The 26,315-nt window shown below is 35.2% G+C and overlaps 1 protein-coding gene and 1 long non-coding RNA gene across 3 annotated transcripts in view; both read left to right on the forward strand.

Annotated features, from left to right (window-relative positions):
• The window catches only part of LOC112050219 (uncharacterized), a 35,404-nt gene extending 27,188 nt beyond the window's left edge, over positions 1 to 8,216 (forward strand). For both annotated transcript variants that reach the window (XR_008251176.1, XR_008251177.1), the window contains exon 4: positions 64 to 8,216. The gene's annotated coding sequence lies outside the window, so the exon portion shown is untranslated. The remainder of the gene's footprint in view (positions 1 to 63) is intronic.
• Positions 8,217 to 12,591: 4,375 nt separating this feature from the next.
• Positions 12,592 to 26,256, forward strand: LOC128198448 (uncharacterized). The gene is made up of 3 exons (XR_008251179.1): positions 12,592 to 13,578; positions 14,024 to 14,259; positions 15,680 to 26,256. It is a non-coding gene; the product is annotated as an uncharacterized LOC128198448 (long non-coding RNA).
• The last annotated feature ends 59 nt before the right edge of the window (positions 26,257 to 26,315 follow it).

Genomic DNA, 26,315 nt, shown 5'->3' on the forward strand with positions numbered 1-26,315 from the left:
AATACGTCTTTCATTCATTATTTCTTTTATACTAACTTAATTATTTGATCCTTTAATTTTCAGGAGTGCCCAGGTTCATAACATTATTTGGCAATAAGAGGGTGCTGATGGTGGATGGCTATACATTCGCTAGGACCAACAAGCGGCACTGGTACTGTTCGAAGAAGGCTAAGGGATGTAAAGCGAGGGTAGTTTTAAACGATGCCGAGACTGAAGTGCTTGTGTGCGAGAATGTACATGACCACAGTCCGCCTGTGTACGGGAAAAGCGCCCAAGGGTTTTATATCAAACTCAGCGGTTAAAAAAGTACAATTTTCCTTCACCTTTCATAGCCTTACCGCGAGGACTGGTTCCGCCTCCAGAATTCTAACCGAGCACCTCATGATTCGAAACCACACAGGCTAATCAACGAGATAACTAAAGAATAATAACAGACCGAAAGACAGACAGACAGGTATAATATATTAAGAAAAAGTTATATCATATAATAAATTTCTGTTAATAGAACAAGAAGAATTTAATACAACAGTAGCGGAATCCCCTCGGTTTCATCCGCGTAGATCCCATTTTCGTGTAAATACGCGGTTAAAATATGTGTATCACTACAAAATTTAATTTGTTACTTGCTAATAGTGTTGCTTTTCAGTGGCAGTAATTTTTTTAAAATCTATTTAATAGTTGCGGAGCCTATTTGTATCAATAATATTAGTTTAGAAGAAGTGTAACGTGAGATTAACTACATTACCTCTCATATTATTTTGCATGTTTTTTTTTATGTTCATAATGGTATCCTCAGAATAGGGTATCATAATAAGAGATTAAATTAGGCAGCTTTGCTGTTATTATCTGTATAATGTGAATTAGGGAACGGAGATTGTTTGGGCATATACTTGTGCTTTGAAATATTCTTTGGGCAACTAGAATACCTCAGCTGGAAATTAATCGTCGAAATTTTAGATAATGAATATATTATTAAATTGTGTTAACATAGCAACCACAGGGGATATACCTAATGCTCCTATTTTAAGAACATCATATTTTAAGTTGATTCTCATACTTTAAAAGTACCTAATAATATACGTGTAACTAATTATAAGGCCTTTCATTTGATACCTCAAAACGAACCGACTCGTCATTTTCATTACATTTAAAGTACAGACTAGGGCTGAAATAATTCTGTACAATAAACGTAGTAGTGCCCACCTATCTGTAAATTCTAAATTATGCTTGTAAGGTAAACGGTAGCTTTTTTTTTGTATTTGCTTAAAGTATTTATTTTTAAATAAAGTTTTGTGTGTGAAAACACTTATTAGAGCTATAAAATTATGTACTTAATCTGGTCATTATAATTTTTAACTAGCTGACGCCGCGCGGTCTTACCCGCGTGGTTCCCGTTCTCGTAGGAAAACGGGGATAATGTATATAGCCTATAACCTTCCTCGATAAATGGGCTATCTAACACTGAAAGAATTTTTCAAATCGAACCAGTAGTTCCTGAAATTAGCGCGTTCAATCAAACTAACAAACAAATATACAAACAAACAAACTCTTCAGCTTTATAGATTTAGAAGTATAGATTATCTATATAATAAATAATCCATTTGTTTTGCAGGTTTCAAATTCATACTAATAACTGGCAACAGAAGGTTGCTCATGTACGGAGGGTATACGTTTACAAGAGCAAAGATGACCCACTGGTACTGTTCGAAGAGGCTGAAAGGGTGTCCCGCGAAGCTGATCTTGAGTCGTGACCAGTCGAGGATCATACTCCGCGACATCTACCACCATCACCCGCCACCAGTGTACATACGCTCTAGTGATGGGCGGTACATAAAGATTAGCAGTTGATCGAATAAGGCCTAAACCAATGATTGGCCTAAACCATGTGTAAACCTAATTTATTAATTGGAGTATCTTCATCCTAGCGTGGTCCCACTACGTGGGGTCCGCTTTTTGGTATGATCTCTCCCACTTTTCCAGATAATGGGCATCCAATTTCTTGAGTTTCTTGGCTCTCAAGTCGGCGTTTACGTCAAGCTAGCGCTGTTTGTGGTTTCCTGGGGATTTAGCTCCATGGACTGCGATGTTGAGACATCTGTTAATTGGAGTATAGGGGCTTAAAGCCGCAATGTAATTTTGATAGGTCCCGTTTAAAATGTAACATCGGGATGAGACGTGCTCAAGGTTTTTGACTAGAGTAGGCACAAATTGCACAAAATGAAAAATTCCTGCAATATAATTATTTCGTAATGAGTCCTTAGGGTAGGCAGTATATTTTTAATCTTTAATTTTTAAATATAAAATAGCACCAGAGCGGTCGTCAATTCTTAATCTCTTATACTATAAAACTTTCACTCATTAAAAAAGTTAAAAGTGTTATTAAAAACCATATTCTTAACCTTAAAATAATATATCTCATCATCAACATGGATGGACATCGATTACAGTACATCGGCCTTAGGGACTCTCGGTCCGTTTGCATCCAGCGATTTATTGCGACTCATTTGATATCAGTCCTTTTAGTAAAGGTAGCTTTTCGGTAAATGGTCGTTATTCCAACCCTCTTTAGGATCTACGTCCATCGGTCCAATAAATTGCTTCGCGACTTGTTGAATCGCACTAGGTCATTTTACGGATCGCGAAAAAATATCTGCAAAAAAAAAAACTCAATTCGATCATTTGTGAAGTGAATATGCTGATATTATCATTCTTTATTAATAATCCACCACAGACTCTCATTTACCTACACGAATAAATGGATTAATAACTGCCAGGCGTCGTAGCAATTCTTTCTTCACCGATATACGAATACCTATGTTGTAGATAGATATTCTTTGGACGCGTACTTTTGGTTGGTTCCTCATTCCTTGATACTGACCGAAATGATACGGAATGCTCTTCCTAGTCACGTTTGCCTGCGTTTACCTTATCCACAATGTGAATATCGCTAAGGCAAGCATAACTAAATAGAATAGAATCTTCTAGGCAAGCGCGTTTTGCCATAGACTGCGTAAAGGCTGCATCATTGCATTTACCATCAGCCGTGATTGCAGTCGTTAGCTTATATCATTAAAAAGAAAAAGATAGGAGTCATCGATCAGGTGCTGATCAAATGTATATATGTAACTAAATACAATGAAAGTACAATGAATATAAATAGATATGTAATATATTTGCTTTAATTAAATATGTATCATCTAGTTTAAAATTTGCCTGATATTTAACTTGAATGATATTTATATTTGTATATTTTGATGTTTAGATTTTGAGCAATGTATTGTAGTTCATAGACTAATAAAACCGCCATCATTCTCGTGATTTTGACCAATTAATTCAACGCATTTGTTTTATGTCCGCTATTTCCCTCTCAACCAAAACCCAATTTAAAAGTAGTCCTTCTATAGTATTTCTATTTGTTAAATTATGTTAACCTTAGTATTGAGGCCAAGCATTTCTGTAAATTAAGGGTTGTTATTTTTATGAGGTTGTTGATTAAATTTTTTATTTTTTACATGTTAGCCCTTGACTACAATCTCACCTGATGGTAAGTGATGATGCTACGATGAAAGCGGGCTAACTTCTTAGGAGTAGGATGAAAATTCACACCCTTTTTCAGTTTCTACACGACATCGTAGCGGAAAGCTAAATCGCTTGACGGTACGTCTTTGTCGGTAGGGTGGTAACTAGCCACGGCCGAAGCCTCCCACCAGCCTTAAGCGTAGCCACAGGTTGACGAGCGCTGGAGTGTATAAAATATTGCCATTCTGGATGTCTGGACGATATGTCCGTTCCATAAAATAGTGTTTATTTATAAAAACAGTTGGAATGCAAATTCATATAATTATCGTGATATTTTATCACCATAACATCTTAATCATAGGAAATTGTATTTATATTTTAGGTTACGGTTTCATACCGACTAAATACAAACATAAACTTTTAATGTTACACAATAACCCTTTTTAGCAAGGCTCTTCTCAGAAATACTGCTCTTAGAAGATTTAAGGTTGTAAAGCCAGAATTAGGCTGCATGACAAAAGAATGATAAAAACTGCGGATACCCATTATAGCCATGCACCTCCACAAATTCACGTTTCTGCTACTGGACAATATTCTATTAACTTTAAAAATGTTGAAGAGAAGAAAAGGTCAATGATTGAAAACTGTCTCTCACTGTCTGTCTTCTTGATCGCATTCTTTATTGCTGAAGGTCGTGTCCGCACTGCAGTCCCTTCGATGCGTTGTTTACTATACCTCTCCACACAGTCCGGTCCTCAGCTTTTGTTAATGGCTGTTGTTACAGGGACGCCAGTGAGTAACTTGACCTGGTCAGACCAGCGGGTAGGTGATCGGCCGCGTGGTCGTTTCCCCTCCACTTTGCCCACTACTATTAGTTTATCCAGGTTATCGGGAAGGCGAAAGGCTATGTGACAAAAGTAACTTAAAATCCTCTGAAAATTCACTTTAGTATACGTTTCTAGTAAACTGAGAATCTGCGATAGAGAACTTTAAGGGTCTCTAGCGAAGGGTTGCCATTAAGCTAAGGGTCTAGCGACTGGAGACATGATTCTTCGTGATACCTCGTAGATAATATCTAAATCTTACGTTTTTTACATGGACATGACAACAAAAAGCCTCAATAGCTCAGTGGTAAAACAGAGGGGTCGATCCTCGCTTGCTGGTCTATTGTCGTACCCCGTCTAACAAAGTACTCTCCGACTAGTTTGATGGACCGGGGACATTGGTGATATTAAAAAAAATGATATGGCAAATATTTAAGAAAAAAATTGAGCGTTAGATCCTTTAACCGGCTATCAAAGTCACCTTGGTCCAAACTCTATGATTTTTTATTTCTACTTACATCGGCCGGTTCTTACACCATGCTCTTACACCACAGACAAAACCGACTTCTGAAATTATGTATCCATTTTGTTTAATATATGACTGGAATCGATTTCGTGTATACTTTGTGACTTCGATTAAGCATTCCTAAAATCTCCGTTTTACAGAATTTCTGTTTTGCAACTAAACGGTTTGTTTTATTTTTTACAGATTTCGAAATTATAAACTTGCACGGAAACAAGATGGTGCTCATGTTCAGAGGCTATACGTTTGCCAAAACTAGTAAACGACATTGGTACTGCTCTAAACGGTTCAAGGGTTGCCAAGCGAAGGTTTTTCTGAATTCTGATGAGTCGGCAATTGCTTATTGTGACTCGAGTCACCAACACGAGCCGCCCGTGTATAGAAAGGGTCCTGGGGGTAATTATTTCAAGATTAGAGGTTAATCTGCAAGATATACAATGGGGATGATGACAGTTTTATATTATGTATAAGTTAAGAGTATGCTAATAAAAAAAATATAAAGAAATTTCGTAAAAGTAACAGGGTATCTGCGATCAGGAGCTACAGGGATTTAAAGAATCCGGCTCGGCACTGTCACGCATCCGTGAAAAACGCCCCATACAATATGGCACGAATGAATGACGTCGTCGATCATAAGATTTGTTTGGGTGTTCGAACAAAATTACAAATATCTTTGTTATTCGTGCGTTTATGGTTAACATGAGAAAAATGTCTTGTTTACTGTAAGAAAGCTGAAATATTACAAATTTTCATCTAATTACGATAAAAGATTTTTTATATGTAGGTACATGTTTTGAAACTTTATTTATTTTACAAAAGTCCAGACAATCTATGTTTTTTTCATGTATTAATTAGTTAATATTGACCGATATATATTTACCCGAATATCTCATAAAAACCAATATATTGAAACCTAGCCATTCAGGCTAAGTCTCGTCGTAATGTTGACGACGATGTTCATTAAAACGGCACTAAGAGTGTAGATTTTACAATTAATATTTATTGTCAATAATAAAAGATACAATCAGTATTACATTCTCTGTAGAGGTATTTTAATTCCTTTGCGTTTTTGTATATTAAGTTTATAAGTTATTTTCGATAATATAAGCATAATAGGATAACTAGAGACTTGTTAACACCTGCTTGCACCACTACATCTAATATGGCTACTATAGTCTATTTCTTGGTGAGAATTGATTTTTGTTGATTTTCTTATTAAATTCCGTTTTACAGGTAAGAAAAGTGCTGAAACGCTAAAAATGAACCACTCGTTCCAAAAAGGAAGCAAAAGAAGGAAATGTGTCGTTTGTTACAAAAAACATCGTGCAACTTTTACTAGTAAAGAAGCTGATAAAAAAACAAATAAAAGTCAAAGTTATTGTGTTGAATGTAATAAAAGTTACTGTCATAAATGTTTTTATGATACACATTTCTTATCATAATGACTATTCTGATAAAATTTTAAAAGTATTAATTTTAATTTGATTATTATTAATAATTTATGTTTTTACCAATATCAATTTATGTTTTTCACATCACTAAAATATCATTAGCGTAGCATATATGTATAATAGTAATGATAATATTAAAATTACAATAATATTAATACTTATACAGGCCTTGGGGGCTTTTTTATTTTAGACGTGCTTGCTTTTCTGGCCGCCAGTCCAGCACAAATTTTAGAAATGTAGTTTCTAAAGGCGCATTTTAATTAAAGAGTAATTAAATTAAAAGTAGTATATTTTATAATTCAGGTATAATTATATTATATTGTAATATACCTAAATAATACTTAAAACGATTATTCCGTCATTTTGCAAAAATGCACTGCTAACCCTGAAAAATAACTGAATTATTGATTAGGAAGAGAACATTTTTAAATAAATTTAAAAATGTTCTCTTCCTAATTCATTTTTTAAAGTTTTAAATCTCTATTTTCTTCAAAGAAATCTAATCCTAATCACTATTATTTAAAGTTTACTTTATTTTAAAGAATTTTGAGGTTTAACTCCTGGTCCATGTTTAAAGGCCTATATGGTAGGCGTTTACAGATTCGCATCCTACGCATCGGACGCATCGCTTCGAACGGATTTTATTAACCGACTTCCAAAAAGGAGGAAGTTCTACGTGTATGTTTCTTTTTTTATGTATGTCCAGCGATAATTCCGTCATTTATTGACCGATTTTAAATTTTTTTTTTGTTTTGAAGGGTTTGTTTCCAGGGTGGTCCCATTTTTTTCATGTCAGGGTCTGATGATGGCATCCTGGAGAAATTGAAGCGAACTTTCAAAAATCGTAGAGACGTCTAGTGCGTTTGTTAGTGTTTCCATAAGGTATTTTAAACCACTACAATTTTATGAAGGTCTGGAGTTGGTCTGATGATGGAGCCGAAACACAGACGATGGAACTAGTCAACGATTTACAGCAGTTACCTTTTGTTTGGGCTTGATAAATTTGTATTGATGAGAATTTGCCATCTAGATGGTTTGTGACTGTATTAAAGGTCTGGTGATGGAGACGAACGACAGTTAAGGGAACTCCTCGACGGTTCATAGTAGATACCTTGTGTTTGGACTTGATAAATTTGTATTGATGAGAACTTTCCACCTAGATGGGTTGTGACTGTATTAGGGGTCTGGTGATGAAGACAAAGGACAGTTAAGGGAACTCCTCGACGGTTCACAGTAGCTACCTTGTGTTTTGACTTGATAATTTTGTATTGATGAGAACTTTCCACCTGGATAGATTGTGACTGTATTAGGGGTCTGGTGACGAAGACGGAGGACAGTTAAGACCACTTCTCACTAGTTATGATACCTTTTACGTTTTTCTGGATATTCTGGATATTTTGTTCACACTCTATAGGTATGCTAACACTAAAAATGAAAAAATAAAAATTTTAATAAAAAAAATTCAACCGACTTCCAACTCAAAAAATAACCTAAACTAAAAAGCAAGAAATAACTTCTTACCTATGTGCTACCTTCTGATCAGTTTGAAGGCGGTGCCAATCCAGTGTCATGTTTTAATTAAAGCCGTTTCTGAATGAACCACAGAAATTTTGTAATTTAAACGGCTTGAATTAAAACATCACTGGCTTGGCACCGCCTTCAAACTGATCAGAAGGTAGCACATAGGTAAGAAGTTATTTCTTGCTTTTTAGTTTAGGTTATTTTTTGAGTTGGAAGTCGGTTGAATTTTTTTTATTAAAATTTTATATACCGTAAAATTAAAAATCCGTTTGATGCGATGCGTCCGATACATATGATTCGGATAACTGGACGCCTACGTTTAGTGTACATATCGTTGTATCACCGTGTTGTATATAATAAAAATTAACAAATAAATAATTTTGTTTGATTCAGCTCGCATATTGCAACACCATTTCCTTTTCAGTTATCATAGAAAGAATTTCTGACATTAAAGTTGCCATTCTACAGTCTCAATAGCTCAACGGCAAAAGCGGTCGGACTCATTACCGAGGGGTGGTGTTTCGATCCCTGCTTAATCGTCTATTGTCGCACTCACTTCTAATACAATCAGTATTACATACTCTGTAGAGGTTTTATTCTGTATATATTTTATTTTATACATATATATATAGGAGATTTTATTTCTTTGTGTTTTTGTATATTAAGTTTATAAGCTATTTTCGAGTATATAAGCAGAACGGTATAACTAGAGAAGAGATTAGGAAAACTCAATGCGTCTTAACATACTGGCATCTGATTGGTGGTGTACATCGAATATGGCTCAACTATAGTCTATTTCTTGTTGAGAATTGAATTTGTTGATATTTTTATTAAATTCCGTTTTACAGGTAAGAAAGGTGCTGCAAAACAGAACCACTCGTTCCAAAGAGGAAACAAAAGAAGGAAATGTGTCGGTTGTTACAAAAAACTGCGTGCCACTTTCAATAGTAGAGAAGCTGAAAAGAAAACAAAAAAAATTAAAAGTTATTGTATTGATTGCGATAGAAGTTACTGTCTTAAATGTTTTTATGCTACACATTTGATAACTTATTGACTATTTAGATATATTTTTGAATAGAAATAATTTTGATTTGATTATTATTATTATCAATTTATGTTTTTCCCATCCCTAAAATATTAGCGAAACATCATATCATTATCTATATATAAAAAAATTAATCTATATATCCCTTGGTCACGCCATTACGCGTGAATGGCTGGATCGATTTCGCTTTTTTTATTTGTGTATTATTGTCAGGAGAAAGTTATTATGATAGAAAAAAAAATAAAATTTTGCGCGGAAAATTAAAAAAATTATGAATCCTGTATCCTTGGGGTAGGGTAGGTTAGGGTAGGGGTAGGGTAGGGTTATAGGTAGGGTAGGGTAGGGGAAGGGGTAGAGTAGAGGTGGGTGTAGAGTAGGAATAGGGGTAGGGTAGGGATATATTTTTTTATATACGAGTAATTCAATAGTACCTAGTATATTTTATAATTCAGATATAAGTTTATTGTAATATACTTAAATAATACATATAGCGATTTTTCCGTTATTTTGCAAAAATGCACTGCTAACCCTGACCTTAAAATTACTGAACTATTGATTAGGAAAAGAACATTTTTTTTTAAAGATTTAAAACTCTATTTTCTTCAAAGAAATCTAATCCTAATCACTATTATTTAAAGTTTACTTCATTTTAAAGAATTTTGAGGTTTAAATCCTGGTCCATGTTTAAAGGCCTTTATGGTAGGCGTTTACAGATTCGCATCCTACGCATCGGACGCATATCACATCGGACGGATTTTATATACCGTAAAATTAAAAATCCGTTTGATGCAATGCGTCCGATACGTACGATGCCGATTACTGGACGCCTACGTCTAGTGTATATCGTTGTCACCGTGTTGTATATAATAAAAATAAACAACTAAATAATTTTGTTTCATTCAGCTCACCTATTACAACACTATTTTCTTTTCTGTTATGATAGAAAGAATATATAAAGTTGTCATTCTTTAAAAAGTTAAAGTTCGTAGAGGGTTATTCAAAAAAAATCAGTTCCAGTCGAGATTATACGGAATCTGAATTGTATGAACAACTTTATCATGATATGTTGGGGTTATTTACATACGAACGCGTCAAACAAGACGGAATAGTACTGATCTAAGAACTTGGTAGGGAGTAAAGTTACTGTCATGATGACTCTTGATGACAAAGTACTTTATAAGACCGGCTATCATAACCATGAGCCGCCGCAATTCGTGAGGTCTGTTACTGGGCAGATTTTAACCTTCAGATAACCTTTAGTTTTAATTAAAGATCCGAATTAGAAACGACCTTCACCTAACTGTTTAATGGACGAAAAGTGTTATATCAAAATTAGGATGTTAAAAAATATACTGCTGGTTGCCTCAAAAACACCTGGCTTATGCTAGCCATTCACCATCCAATAAGTTCGCAAGACTGCAGCGCTAACGGCAGGACATCCGATAAAACTGATCGTGTGTTGGTCGCGATGTGCATGACATTATGCAGAATCACCTATCATTAATGATAATTAATAATGGTTAATAATATTTTGGGAAGGAAATTTAGGCAACCAACTTGCTATATGTTTTTTAACGTACTAGATTTGATATAAAACACTTTTCATCTATTATGATAATATATGAATAGATGGGTGAAGTTCGTTTTTAATACGGATCTTGGACTCATACAAACTTTCGCGTTTTTAATATTAGTAGGATAGTAAGATTACAAATAAAGTTTGTGGTATTTTAGGGGGTGATTTTTGGAGCTAAGGAACCGATTTAAAAAAATCTTTTATCACTAGATTGCCACGATACCCCGTGAGTGTCATACTCATGGGGTAATTTTTATTATTATTATTATTTTTTTTAATTTTATCCCCGTGTTTCCACGGAAACGGGAATTACACGAGTGTAACCGCGGGTCTGGCGGCTGGTTATGTAAATAAAATTATGCAAAAAAGGAGATGTAGTCGTAGAGTGCTTGATTTAGTCAAGTGAGCACCAATAAGGAGATTGAATCCACAATGGCAGATAATCTTGACTTAGTATTTAGATATCAAGACTTGCTCTTAACACAAGAGCAAGTTAATAATAATAATAATAAAATAACAACAATAGTTCAAAGGGGGTGGTTCGATCCCCGTTGGTCTGTTGGCGCACCCACTCCAAATATAGTCTTTCCCGACTAGTTGGAGGGGAATGGGAGTAGTATAGTATAGATAGTAGCCATAACATTGTAATGGCTACTATCACGAAAAGGTGGAAGGTAGGAAGGCTATAAGGTCGAGACATTGGAAGTTAACTACATTTTGACTTTGCTATCTACTACGAGGAAATACATAAATTTTACGTATTTATAATTACCAAAAAAAAACGTAAAAAAGTAATACCGTTAAAATATTTTTTCGTAGTAAAAAAAAATGGTTAATTATGTAAAAATGTTTATTCCAGATACAGTCGAGATTATTCCGAATCCGAATCGTGCGAACAGCGTGCTCCTCTTGTATAGGGGACACACTTTTTCACACATGCACAACAAGACGAGGTGGTACTGTTCGAAGAGGCAGGCAGGCTGCAAAGCTATAGTCATCACCACTCCTGAAGGAGAACTTATTTGTATGAACGGTGACCATAACCACCGTCCGCCGTACCTCGTGAGGACTGTAGATGGACAGATTCTACGCTTAAGATAATGGAGAATGATCAGTATTTTCAAATGTTAGCTTTCTGTATTCTCCGCTGAAAATGAAAAATTCTCGTGAAAGAATTATTTCTATACGTTAATTAGTTCTCAAGATATGGAATTTCAAAGTGAGCGCGCGGCAATCAGCCCGCGTTTAATGTGCGTGACGTCATCGTACGACATTTGCACGGCCCGTTCAGGCAACTTGGTACTTCTATTACCTACTGACGAACTAATGGTTAGGTATTAATCAAAAAGTAAATTAATATAAGGGCCATTAGTTCGTAAATACGAAATTGCCTGAACGGGCCGGGCAAGTGTTGTACGATGACGTCACGTACAATATCGCGACTGTAGCGGGTGTCGAAATTTATGCGAACTTTGAATGCATGTAAAATCACAACTATATGGTATTTTAAATAAAACAAAAACTAGTGTATTTGTATATATAAAAGTTCTAATGTAACAAAGTTTCAAATGATTTTGCATACCTAGTAACATTCTCCATTGTATTTGCTTAGATAATTGAACTAAGGGTTACAGCACACATATCGATTTGGAAAGTGATCGCCTCGCCGCTTACAACGCCGCTTACGGTTCGCCGCCCGCGTGCTTCTACATAATATAAAGCACCGTATAGTCCAAAAGGTGATGGACAATTTTGGGTGGAGGTAAAGTTATAGGAGCTGACCTTGCAGGCTTTAAAGAAATATTAATTCAGATAATTAATAGTAAATGTTATTAGACCTCGAATATTATTGAATCACAAATGCTGATTATTTAATCTCAGACGTTAACTTGTGATGTGTAAGTGTAAACTGTTTTTATAACTTGTTAACTTGCTAATTTTATTTATATGTATGTGTTTTTAAAATTTTAACAATGTTAATACAATTAAATGTAATGCTAATAATTATTAATGAGTTATAAAAACAGCTTATTAATTTTTTTGTTTCAAATAAAATTACAATCTCGAACAGTTTCTTTTATTTCTTAACACAAAATATTGTTAAATTAATTAATGATGCTTTTAACTTTTATTATTTGGACGTTGATTCGAACTTGTTTACTTTCAGACAGTACATTGGAGTTCATACAAACTAAACGTGGTCTTGGTTCGTCGTTGATTTTCAAAAAACACGCTTACTGTTGTGTGAATAAAATGAAGACACGATGGAAATGCATCAAAAGGACGAATGGTTGTAAAGCGCAGATAATCACCACTCCGAAGGGGCATTTGGTTGATCTCCTCAACTGTGAACACAACCACCCAGCGCCTGTTTTGATTAGAACGACGGACGGCAAGCTTTGCTAATACATGATTTTACTAGCCATCTAATAGAATAAGTGTTTGTGGTATAGCTTATACTGTTACACATGCTCTAAAATAGCATGCTAAAAACGTGCTAATAAGTATGCTACATACGAGCATGCTTACCATGTTTACATTTGCTAGCATCCTTTCTTTAAGTATGCTCCTGAATAAGCATGCTCAAAGCAAACATTCCAATTACACATGCTAATTTGTATCTATCACTCTCTGTCTATAGTATCGTGTTTCACAGGGAGAGATGAAGAGAATACAGAATAGTAATGCTGATTAACTAGCATACTCAATAAGCTATCCTGTTCAGACGCGCTAAAAGCATGCTCCCTTCCACCCGCGCAGCAAGTAGCATGCTCATAAATTGCACGACTGTTTATTCTTGAGCAAGCTCGAAATAAGCATGCTTATTATTAGCAATGATGCGATACACATGCTAATAAGTGGCAACTACTCAATAGTAGCATGCTTTCGTGCTTGAAATGAGCATGTGTAACAGTAGTTTGAGCATATTTTGTTTGTAAACACTGTTAGATCGTATAAATAAAAGCTATTAAGTTATTATGTCATTGTATAATTTTACTAATGCTATAGCCACACAATCCGATAAAACTGATCGTGTGTTGGTCGCAATCTCCATGACATCATGCAGATTTATCAGCTGTCCTGCCGTTAGCGCTGCAGTCACGTGGACTTATTGGATGGTGAGTGGCTAGCATAACTTGTCTAGGCTAATTTGTCATTGGATAAAAAAAAATAGAGAGACTTATCCTGTATCGATGGTTTTATGTATAAATTTTTAACCGACTTCCAAAATGGAGGAGGCTACGTTCGGCTGTATATATGTTTTCGAAATATCGTCGAAATACCGTCATTTGTGGACCGATTTAAAAAAAAAATCTTTTTGTTTAGAAGGGATGTTATTTTTTGATTTTTAGGTTATTTTTTGTGTTGGAAGACGCTTGAATTTTTTTTACTAAAGTTTTCATGTCATGTCGTTTCATAATGGAATTCTTTTCAACACGACGGTTCAAGGCATGACGCTAAAGTACCTATACATAGTTTTATGCATAGATTATACCGGTAGAGAGCCGAGAGAGAGAGTATATCGATGGTCTTATGTATTAGTTTTGTCATGTTTTTTCCTAGATGTACTGGAATACTATCCAACACATCGTGGCAAGGGCATGATGCTTATATACAAGGGCTACACCTACGCTCATATGACTCACAACACCCGCTGGTACTGTTCGAAGAAGGGGCGCGGATGCAGGGCGCGCCTGGTAACGACCCCTGAAGGGACACTGGTCGAGGTCATCGAGAGTGAGCATAATCACCCACCCCCCAACTCTGTATAGGACTATGGACGGGAAGATTTATAAAGTGTAATTACAATCTGTCATCGAATATTTTACTCATAGATATTCTGATCACACTGCAATATAGCTGACGCCGCGCTATTTCACCCACGTGGTTCCGGTTCCTGTAGGAATATATTTGATAATAAATTGGCAGACTTCACACTCGCAGAGAATTAAGAAAATTCTCTGGTATACAGGTTTCTTCACGAGGTTTTTCTTTCACCGTTTAAGATACGTGATAATTAATTTCTTAAAATGCACACAACTTAAAAGTTGGAGGTGCATGCCCCGGACCAGATTCGGACCCACAGCCTCCGGATTCGGAGGCCGAGGTCATATCCACTATAGGTATATACTGTATCACGGCTATAGGTATATAATGTAGTCGCAGGATTCGTAAGCCGTTTTATGGGCCCCGAAATCGGGGCACTTGACGCTTCGGTACGCTACGATAAGGACGCATGCACATACACAAGCTTACTTATTTTATTGTTATACATATATAAGTAGTATATTTTATATAATTAGTAAGTATGCGTAATAAATATGTAAATACACCTGCACCTTTCCGCTCTTTCTTCGTAAGTCCTCTCGACAGGGGTTGCCTGGTAGAAATTACATATAGTAATAAGGCCGCCTTTGCATGCTAAGTTTAGATTATTAGTTGTTTTTAATGTTTTTATTTAATACTGTATTTTTGTTTGCAATAAAGTATTTGTTCTTCTTCTTCTTCTTCTTACTGCTTGAAGCCTACGCATCTACTCGATTATCAAGAAATTACGTGTTTTATTTCAGTAATAGAGTGAATCGGAACACAATGACAGCTGTCATTGTGTCATCTTGTCATCATTTACGATAATGATGTTTTATTAATTATTATTAGTGTGATATTAATAAAAAGTTAATCTATACTAATATTATAAAGCTGAAGAGTTTGTTTGTTTGTTTGATTGAACGCGCTAAACTCAGGAACTACTGGTCCGATTTGAAAAATTCTTTCAATGTTAGATAGCCCATTTATCGAGGAAGGCTATAGGCTATATATTATCTCCGTATTCCTACGGGAACGGGAACCACGCGAGTGAAATTGCGCGGTGTCAGCTAGTAAGAAAAAAAAGGATTTTATTATAAGAAAAACCACAACAGTACATCAACGCATCACTCCCTGTGGTTTGGACTTCATAAATCCACCACAAATGATCCTGTAAATAAAATATATGAAATATTTTATAATATGCATTTTAACTATGATTGTGTGGTATAATAGTTCATTTAAGTTTTCTTTTACTAAAAATGTTGAACTTATTCACTCATTCATTATCCTTCCCTATAAATGTAATATTAATAATTATAGTATCATTTCAATGACAAGCTTTTTAATTCTTAATTAAAGGTTTTATCTCTCAAATAAAATGGATAACAAATGTTTTGTACACTTTTACAGACTTGATACAGTTCGCAAAGAATCCCCGCGGTACCGGGGACGTTCTCATCTATATGGGCCATACTTACTCACGTATGCACATAAACAACAAGACCCGATGGCACTGCACTAGAAGGAAGGCGGGTTGCAAAGCGCGATTGATCACAACACCGGAAGGGGTGTTTGTTGGAGAATTTGGAGAGCACGATCACGGTACTCCAACTTTATACAGGACCGCTGACGGCAAAGTTTACTCCTATATGTAGTTTTCACCAAATATATACGAGGGGTGTTCAAAAAGTAAGGTGACTTTTAAATTTTCACGGGCAACGTACATTCGATTATCGATTTTTCGTTGTTGTTGTGTTGCTACACATCTCCTGAATTTATGTTTGGAGTTTCAAACATAGCATACTTAGTTTGTTTTTCACAGGTAAAAAGGTATTCTGTTGCGCTCGGCAATTTTGATCTGAAGAACCGTCGCATGCGCATCGCTCAGTAGCTTTTATATGACATCAGTGATGATCTTCCTATGTTCAAAAGAATCATAACTGGTGACGTGTCGTGGGTATATAATAATAATATAATAATAATACCTCCGTCCACGTACACTTCTCAAATGGCAAGGCCAAAAAGTGCATTTGTACTATCTGAGAGGGATTACTTTGAAGGAGACAATATTGATGAATAAATAAAATTTTTTTCATAAAAATATAAATTCACCTTACTTTTTGAACAGGGTAGTATATTTCATCTAAATACTAGTGGACCCGGCCAAGCTTCGCTTTGACTCATTCCCTACCCCTATCCTATTCCAGTCCCACCTGGCACCTACCCTAACCTACTCTCATCATCATCATCATCATTGTCAACCCATATCCGGCTCACTGCTGAGCTCGAGTCTCTTCTCAGAATGAGAGGGGTTAGGCCAATAGTCCACAACGCTGGCCCAATGCGGATTGGCAGACATCACACACGCAGAGAATTAAGAAAATTATCGAATGTGCAGGTTTCCTCACGATTCCTTCACCGTTTGAGACATGTGATATTTAATTTCTTAAAATGCACACAACTGTAAAGTTGGAGGTGCATGCCCCGGACCGGATTCGAACCTACGCCCTCCGGAATCGGAGGCAGAGGTCATAACATTATTTGTGTTTTAGGAAGGATCCCTAATTTTTTTGAAAATATAGCCTGTAGCACTCAGGGATAGTGTAGCTTCCCAACAGCGAAAGAATTTTTCTAATTGGTGCAGTAGTTTCGGAGCCTATTCAATACATACAAACAAACAAAAAATCAAATCTTTCCTCTTTATAATATATAGATAGAAGATAGATAGATATAATATAATAACATAGGTATATTGAATTAAAATGTAGAAACCAAACTAGCGGTATAAGAAGACCCGGCGTCTGTTAATTCATGGTAGAATTCGGTGTTCGCCAAGGATGATTTCCCGAATAGGGATGATGGCAGTTTTTTAAATTGTATTTAAATTAAGAGTAGGTATGCTAATAGTAAAGCAATTTTGCAAAAGGAACAGGGTATCTGCGATCATTACTTTCGGAGCTACAGGGATTTAAAGGGTCAGATTTGCGGCGCTGCCACGGATCCCTGAAAAACGCCCCATACAAAATGGCACGAACTAATGACGTCGTAGGTAATGTAATGATCGTTAGATTCAAATGTGCGTTCAAACAAAATTACTAATATCTTTGTTATTTGTGCGATTATGTCTATAGTTCACATATTAAAAACTGTCACATTTAATGTAAGGAAGCTAAAACTGTATGAATTTTCATCTAATTACGATAAAAGATTTTTGATAGTTTTTGAAATTTTATAATCTCATTTATTTTGCAAATATCCAGAAAATCTTTGCTTTTTATGTATAAATCAGTTAACATTGACCTTATTTACCCGAATGTATAATAAAAATCAATATATTCATAGCTAGTCATCATCCCCATTCTTCGTCATCTACGTCAACGTTGATTCTGGAAAAGCTGCGGAGCACCTAGTTTGGTTTTATACAGGGGCTACTTGCTTGAATAGTTTTGACAACGGAGATGATTCATAAGGTTCTTCTTAATGAACAAAACTTTAGGTTTAATATTTTTTTTAAATAGCATTAGCTAGCTTACTGATGAATTATAATGAAGATTTTAATACATTTATATTTTGTACTAACTAGCTTTTATATTTATTTTTTAAACTTTTTAAAAGTATCTTATAAATTTTAAATCATATTGAAATTTATTTTAAGTATATGTTATGATTGAGTGTTATAGTTCATTTAAGTTTTCTTTTAATAAAAATTCGAAACTATTTATTTTTTTTTATTTCATAGGCCTTCGATACTAGAGTAGTTGCACTAATTTCTTATCATTCCCTATAAATGTGATTTATGAGTAAGTATAGCGGGAATATATAATGTTTATGAAGGAATTGGAATCATGGCTTTAAAGCCAACTTGATCCTTTGGGGTCATTAGTCATTTGGGGGAAGTTACATGCACCATAATGATAGATAAGAGAGTTATTCCAATGTAGGTGTGTATGATGTTATGTAATATCGTTACTAAGCGATGATACTGCATATTGAGTATGCTGCTTTCATAATAAAGTTAGTTAAATTGTATATGGCAAAATAAATACGTTTATAAAAAGTTTCAAATATCGGTAAGTACAGATTTATTGGAATTAGACTAGTTCGACTTTTTAATATACTCTTTTATAATGGTAATTTGACCATCCCTTCTATTTATTGGACGATATTAAGAACAAACAGTTGTATATAGTTTAATTCGATCATACAATTTTTATTACCGAAACGGTTAAAAACCATATCTCTATATTTGTATAGGTCACAACATCCATGTACAAGGCGAAGTAGGTTAAATTTGTAGTATATCGAAATGGATAAAAAGTAAATAAAGAATTAATTCAATGACAAGCTTTTCAATTCTTAATACAAGATTTTATCTCTTAAATAAAATGGATAACAAATGTTTTGTATACTCTTACAGATTTGATACAGTTCGCGAAGAGTCCCCGCGGTACCGGGGTCGTCCTCATATATATGGGCCATACTTACTCACGTATGCACATAAACAACAAGACCCGATGGTACTGCACTAGAAGGATGTCGGGTTGCAAAGCGCGATTATTCACAACACCAGAAGGGGTGTTGGTTGGAGCATTTGGAGAGCACGACCATGCTCTTCCACGACTGTACCGGACGCCTGATGGGAAAGTTCTGAAGCTGAAATGATTGAAATTAAAGACTCTTAATACCTGTACATATATTCTTTTTGAGTGACCTGAAAGTGATTTTTTTTTTAAATTCAAAAGTTGTAGCCGACAATGAACACGTGCTTGACATATATATTTATAATTGGTACCCTGGTAAGAAATCAGTGACTGTTACTATAGTACTGCCAGGACTTATAAATTAGTATCTAATATAAAAATAAAAACTTAATCTATCTAATGGTTAGGTAGATTCAGTAAGGTTAGGTTATATGTCCATTTTACTTGATGTACTTTTGCAAAGTGGTTACATATTTTTATGCTGTATAGTATAATAAGACTTTTTTTAGTTGCAGACGTTTTAGAATTCGTGCCAAGTAATCGAGGCAAAGGCACCACGCTAATATACAAAGGTTACACTTACGCTCACATGAACAGTAAAACTAGATGGTACTGCTCCAAAAGGCAGTCAGGGTGCAAGGCGCGCCTGACTACGACACCCCAGGGGGTGTTAGTTGAAGCTTTTGGAGAGCACGATCACCATTCTCCATATTTATACAGGACCGCTGATGGCAAAGTTTACGTATCGTTCAAACTATAGATCTTATACTCAAAATGTTGGTATCTTTTTTGAAACCACGCATTCTAAATCTGTTAAAATGGTGTATAGAAATCAAACTAGCGATGTAAGTAGTCGCGGCATCTAGCGAATTTAAGGTAGAATGCGGTGTTCGCCAAGGAGGATTTACCCTTACCGAATTCTTCGTCTTCTATGTCAACGCCCAGATTGAGTCTGGAAAAGCTTTGGAGCATCAAGTTTGGTACATATATACAGGGCCTATTTGCTTGAATAGTTTTTGGCAACGCGGATAATACATATAGTTTTTCTTAATAAACAAAACTTTAAGTTTTACATTTTTTTTTATATAGCAAGCTAGCTTACTGTTGAATTAAAATAGGTATTAGTTTAATTTTAATTACAATTGTCTTAATACATTTGTATTTTTGTACTAACTACATTTAATATTTATTATTAAGAATAACTAATTTGTACTTTTTATTTGTAAACGCAGAGGCCTTAGAATTCGTCCCAAGTAATCGCGGCAAAGGCATGACCCTTATCTACAAGGGTTATACCTACGCTCATATGACCAGTAAGACTAGATGGTACTGTTCCAAAAGGCTGTCAGGGTGCAAGGCGCGCCTGACTACGACGCCCCAGGGAGCGTTAGTTGAAGCTTTTGGAGAGCACGATCACCATTCTCCATATTTATACAGGACCGCTGATGGCAAAGTTTACGTATCGTTCAAAATATAGATGTTATACTCAAAATGTTGGTATTTTTTTTGAAACCACGCATTCTAAATCTGTTAAAATGATGTATAGAAACCAAACTAGCGGTGTAAGTAGTCGCGGCATCTAGCGAATTTAAGGTAGAATGCGGTGTTCGCCAAGGAGGGTTTACATTTCCCGAATTCTTCGTCTTCTATGTCAACGACCAGATTGAGTCTGGAAAAGCTGTGGAGCATCAAGTTTGGTACGCTTCATGTAGGTGATGCCCTATTTGTATAGGACGACTGATGGAAAAGTTTTAAAGTACTATAAATAAAATAAGTAAAAAAGTAAAACAAATACGTACTGTACTTCATTATAAATCATGGATTTTTGCGAAGTAACTACAGCTTTTTAATTTTAGTACAATAGAATATTATTCTTTTTTAGATGCTGAAACTTTACAATTCATTCGTAGTTATCGCAGCAAAGGTATCCATATTAATTTACAAGGGTTACACATTCGCTAACGTGAACAATAAGACGAAATGGTATTGTTCAAAAAGCCAGTCAGGGTGCAAGGCGCGCCTTACTACTACACTCCAGGGGAAGGTGGTTCAAGCGCTCGGTGAGCACGACCATTATCCTCCACAGTGTTTTAGGACCGCTGCTGGCAAAGTAATTAGACTACAGTGAATAAAATTATAACTAATATGCTTGTGTTTATAATTAATCATATATCTATCTATCTATCAATAATTAGATGAATGTCTAAACAAATATTTTATTAAACTTGTCGATTTAATGTTCGCCTATAACAAGTTTTATTAGAATTTTATTTTAAAATAGAGCAATGTTAAAGAATGATTGGTTCAGACAGGTTTGTTTATTTATTCATAATGGAGTTTTGCAAAGTAACTACAGATTTTTATTTATATAAGTATAAGAATGTAAAAGAAAACGTTTTTTTTATGCAGACACTTTACAATTCGTTCCAAGTTACCGCGGCAAAGGTATCATGTTGATCTACAAGGGTCATACCTACACTCACATGAACAGTAAGACAAGATGGTACTGTTCCAAGAGGCAGTCAGGGTGTAAGGCGCGCCTTACCACAACACCGCAGGGCGTTTTGGTTGAAGCTTTTGATGAGCACGATCATTATCCACCACAATTGTTTAGGACTGCAGATGGTAAAATTATAAGACTTCAATAAATAAAACTATACGTATTATGCTTGTGTTTGCAATGAATCTTACCAAAATTAGAAGTAAGATGACGTAACCAGCCTGCCTATCCTGCCTGTTATTGTTATTTATGTTATTTAATGCTAACTGGCCAAAATTAAGCATTAAAAATTGAGCAATCAAAAGCAAAGCAAAAATCACGTCTATAGCAGAATAACTAGTTGGTTAATTAAGAACCTATACATACTCGTATTATATAACTTTAGTGTTACACTAAAGATATTCAAGTTAGTGAATTGGCCTACCGTTATTGATTTGGTTTATCATCTTCTCATATTGTCAAATGGTTAAATAAATGAAATTCAGATTTTAAAATTTACATTTGCTACACTGAAGAACAGTTGTAAGATTTCCGTCTTAAACGAAAAAAAATTTGCCTTATGTTTTTCGGGCATATGTTACATGTCTATGTCTATTGTTTAATTCTTTGTCACTTGACGGATTTCAACATGAGATGTCATTACTATTGTCTTAAATACACAAACACAGTCCATCTTTTTGGGTTTTGATATAAGGTTAATTTCGTTTTAGATGTCGACGTTTTAGAGTTTATACCAAGCAATAGGGGCAAAGGTATCACCTTGATATACAAGGGGTATACATACGCTCATATGCACAGCAAAACCAGGTGGTACTGTTCAAAGAAGGCAGCTGGGTGCAAAGCTCGACTCATCACTAGCGCTACCGGAGAACTGGTTGAAGTTCTCGAGTCTCATCACATTCATGAGCCTCCGAATTTATATAGAACCATGGATGGAAAGATTTATAAAGTTTAATAATTATAATTTTTAGAATTAAAAACTTAGTTTAAAACACGGCTAAAACTCAAGCTGGGTCTTGCAACGTGGCGCGAGATAAACTTAAGAAAGAACCAGGTCATGACTAAGGGTCCCGTGTAAGTTAGAATCTGGTTGGGCACACTCCGATGTTGTATCACGTGAGTTTTAGCCGTGAATATGAATAAATATACTTAAATAAATACATTTAATATCACAGTCGATAGTTTAACTTCTTTAATTTTTATTATAACATATTTTTAATGGTCTTTATTTGAGTTTTATTGTAATTAACGTGATAGCAGTGGATATTACCTCTGCTTTCAAATCGTAGGGAGTATGCACCGGTCCAGTGCATGCACCTTTAACTTTTCGGTTATGTGTATTTCAATAAATTAAATATCACATGTCCCAAGCGGTGAAGGAAAAATATCGTGAGGAATTCTGCATTCCAGATAACCCCTCTCATTCTAAGAGGAGACTTGTGCTCAACAATGAGCCGAATATGGGTTGTTAATGATTTGGTGGGGTGAAAGTTTCTGCAGCGCTCTCACATCATCATCCGAACACCCTCGTCGGTTGGGTCTGCTATTATTTTGTTACTAAGTTAATTTTCTTTTTCAGAATTATTGAAACAAGTGAAGTTGCGAAACGGGAAGACGCTTGTCATGTACAAAGGTTACACATACTCGTACCACGGCAATAAGAATAAAAAGGAGTATCTTTACTGCTCAAAGTCGATACGTGGTAAATGTCCAGCTCGTATGAAAAAGACTGAAGACGGCACGCTTGTGTTAGTGGAAACGAAACATAATCACGTGCCACCATTTCTGCAGATGTGTTCAGATGGCACGTACGCTAAGATTGTTTGAAATTGTGGAATATCCCAAACGTTTGCTATATTTTCATATTCACATTGATTCGTTATATTTTGATATTTAAAAATTTATTATAAATTAAATGTAAATACTTTTACATTTAATTTATAATAAATTAAATGTAATTTTTAAATTAAATTAAACAAGCTTGCATTTTACTGCTATATGTTCAGTGGCGCTAATATGCGACCAACGAGATAATCGTGAAGAGAAGTAGAGAAAATTCAAACAATGACGGCGCAACCGGATATACCGCGATCTATGTCCTTATGTTGGTACGAAAGAAATGGGACTGGGACAGCTCCGACGCTATTGGACGAATATTTGTCTATATTTTCAGTCTCTTCACTGGTCACATGTTAGCACCTCTGATGTTAAGTTAGTTTCTATACACTCAAAAGTAAGTAACATCCAATACTTTCTTTTGAGATAATTTTTTGCGCTAATAGTGTGCTTATATTGATTAAGAGTTGTTTTTTTAACTTAGTTATTAGTAGTACTTATAATAATAATTATTATTACAGAGAATTGAATAGACCACTATACATTGCTTTCATCGACTACACTAAGGCGTTCGACACTTAGTAGTACTTAGAGAAGGTTTATTGATTTCATTCTGATTTCGTCAAGTTTTTATCGAACTTTGACGTGTTAAGGCCCTAGGAAGACAGGTGTCCTAAAGACACCTAATATGTATGTTGAAACTACTAGTGACGAAAATCTTAGCGCCGCCTTAAAACTGATTATAGTAGGTAGCTTTCACGTATAGCTTATATTTCACTTCTTAGATAAGTGGGTACTTTTTTATGTTATTTACTTGGTTGAAATATTTTATAATATTTTTTGTTGATTATAATATGATTAATACTTATATTAAATATAGTTATTATCTAATCCAACAAAATCTTTTTCTTGGATTTGAAATAGTACAATAATTTTTATTTATAATTCCGTACCATCAAGTCGACGTTCCGGACACTTTATAATATACTACCGGACGCCCGCGACTTCATCCGCGTAGAATTCAGTTTTTCACAAATCCCGCGGGAATCATGGATTTTCCGGGATGAAAAATAGCCAATGTGTTAATCCAGGGCAGTATCTATCTTCATTTTAATTTCAACCAAATCGGTTAAGTAGTTGGGGCATTAAAGAGAACATTTACATCCTCCATCATCCCTTATTTTATACCTACGGGGGTTGAATTTATTAAAATCCTATTTAAGCGAACGTCTTCATCATAGTAGCTCCAATCTTTAATTTCAGTTCAATCAGTCGAAAATCTTAGAAGATTTTTATAAACTTTCATCCCCTATTTTATCCCCTAGGGGGTAGAATTGATCAAAAAGCTTTCTTAGCGGATGCCTACGTCATAACATCTACCTGCATACCAAATTTCAGCCCGATCCATCCATCCATCCAGTGGTTTGGGCTGTGAGTTGATGGATCACTGTCAGTCAGTCAATCAGTCAGTCACCTTTGAGTTATATATATTTAGATTTAACATAACGTGGATAATGTTATTTTTTATAAAAATTGTAAGTAAACAAGCAAGCTGTTAGGTCTGGTGTTGGTGATGTAATAATTATATGCGCCGGCAGAAAATACCTGGTAAAACGATTGGTCATTCAATACCAAGCATTTGGATGGTGGGATTGAAAGATTTTACTGCGTGAGGCACCGTGGGGTTAGCTTAAACAGCTTTTCACTTCTCCTCGGTCAGATCCGCTAGTATTTTGTTACTTAAGTTAATTTTTTCTTTTTTAGAATTGAAAGATCTGAAGTTACAAAATGGCAAGACGCTGGTCATGTACAAACGGTATACATACTCGTACCACGGCACGGCACGGGAACATCTGTACTGCTCAAAGTCCATGCGTGCTAATTGTCCAGCTCGTATGAAAATTACTAAAAATGGCACGCTTTTGATATTAGAGAGCAAGCATAACCACGTGCCGCCAGTTCTACAAAAGTGTTCAGATGGCACGTATGCTAAGATTGCTTGAGATGGTGGAGCATTTTAAACATTCGATATAATTTTGATATTCACATTGATTGACAATCGTGTAATAACATTTATGTTTTAATTCAATTTAACAAGCTAGCCTCTGACTGCCATATCACCTGATGTTAAGTGGCAATGCAGTCGTATCTATACTAATATTATTAAGTGGAAGAGTTTGTTTGTTTGTTTGATTAAACGTGCTAATCTCAGGAACTACTGGTCCGATTTGAAAAATACTTTCAGTGGTCGATAGCCCATTTATTGTGGAAGGCTGAAGGCTATATTATATTTTCAAAAAAATTAGGAATCCTTCCTGAAACTCCAATAATGTAACCCAAGGTGTATAGACGCACCGCGGTTTCACCCACGTAGACCTGTTTCACGCGGTTTCACCTGTTCCCGAAAGAACACAGAGTAAAAATATTGCCTATGACACTCGCAAAAAACGTAGCTACGTAAGGTAAGTTTTTTCAAAATCGGTTCTGTAGATCCAGAGATTACAATCACATAAACTTTACCACTTGCAATCTAATTAAATAAAAGTTAAAGGTGACTGACTGATACACAAACATCATTGATACAAAGTGATCAATCAACGCACAGCCCAAACCACTGGACGGATCGGGCTGAAATTTGGCATGCAGGTAGATTTTATGACGTAGGCATCCACTAAGAAAGGATATTGATCAATTTTACCCCCAAGGGATAAAATAGGGGATGAAAGTTTGTATGAAACTTTGCCAGTAGCTGAAATTTGGAATAGAAATGGATTTTACTCTGGATTAACACATAGTCATTCATTTCATTCCGGAAAAATTCATGGTTCCCGTGGGATTTGTGAAAACTAAATTTCACGCGGACGAAGTCACGGGCGTCCGCTAGTTTATTTATATAAGTAAAAATAACATGTATCTTATGACACAAGTTAATTTGACCCCTATCCATGCCAATCTTGCTAAGATTTCTTGAAATTTTGTGGCATACAGTACTTTTGTTTGTGTGTATAAGATGTTGTATGTCGAAAGTGTGCAATTATGTGGTTACATTTTTATGTTTTAGAAGTTGGTTAAACTATTTTATAATAAATTTTTTGTATGTTATATGATTTATACTACTATTAAATACAGTTACTATCTAATCCAATAAAAACTATTTGCGTTTATTAAAATGATTCTTTTATTATTGTTTATCATCAAGTTGTTCCGGATATGATAACGTTAATTTTTC

The sequence above is a fragment of the Bicyclus anynana genome, chromosome 10, assembly GCF_947172395.1.
Source record: "Bicyclus anynana chromosome 10, ilBicAnyn1.1, whole genome shotgun sequence".
Taxonomy (NCBI): Eukaryota; Metazoa; Arthropoda; class Insecta; order Lepidoptera; family Nymphalidae; genus Bicyclus; species Bicyclus anynana.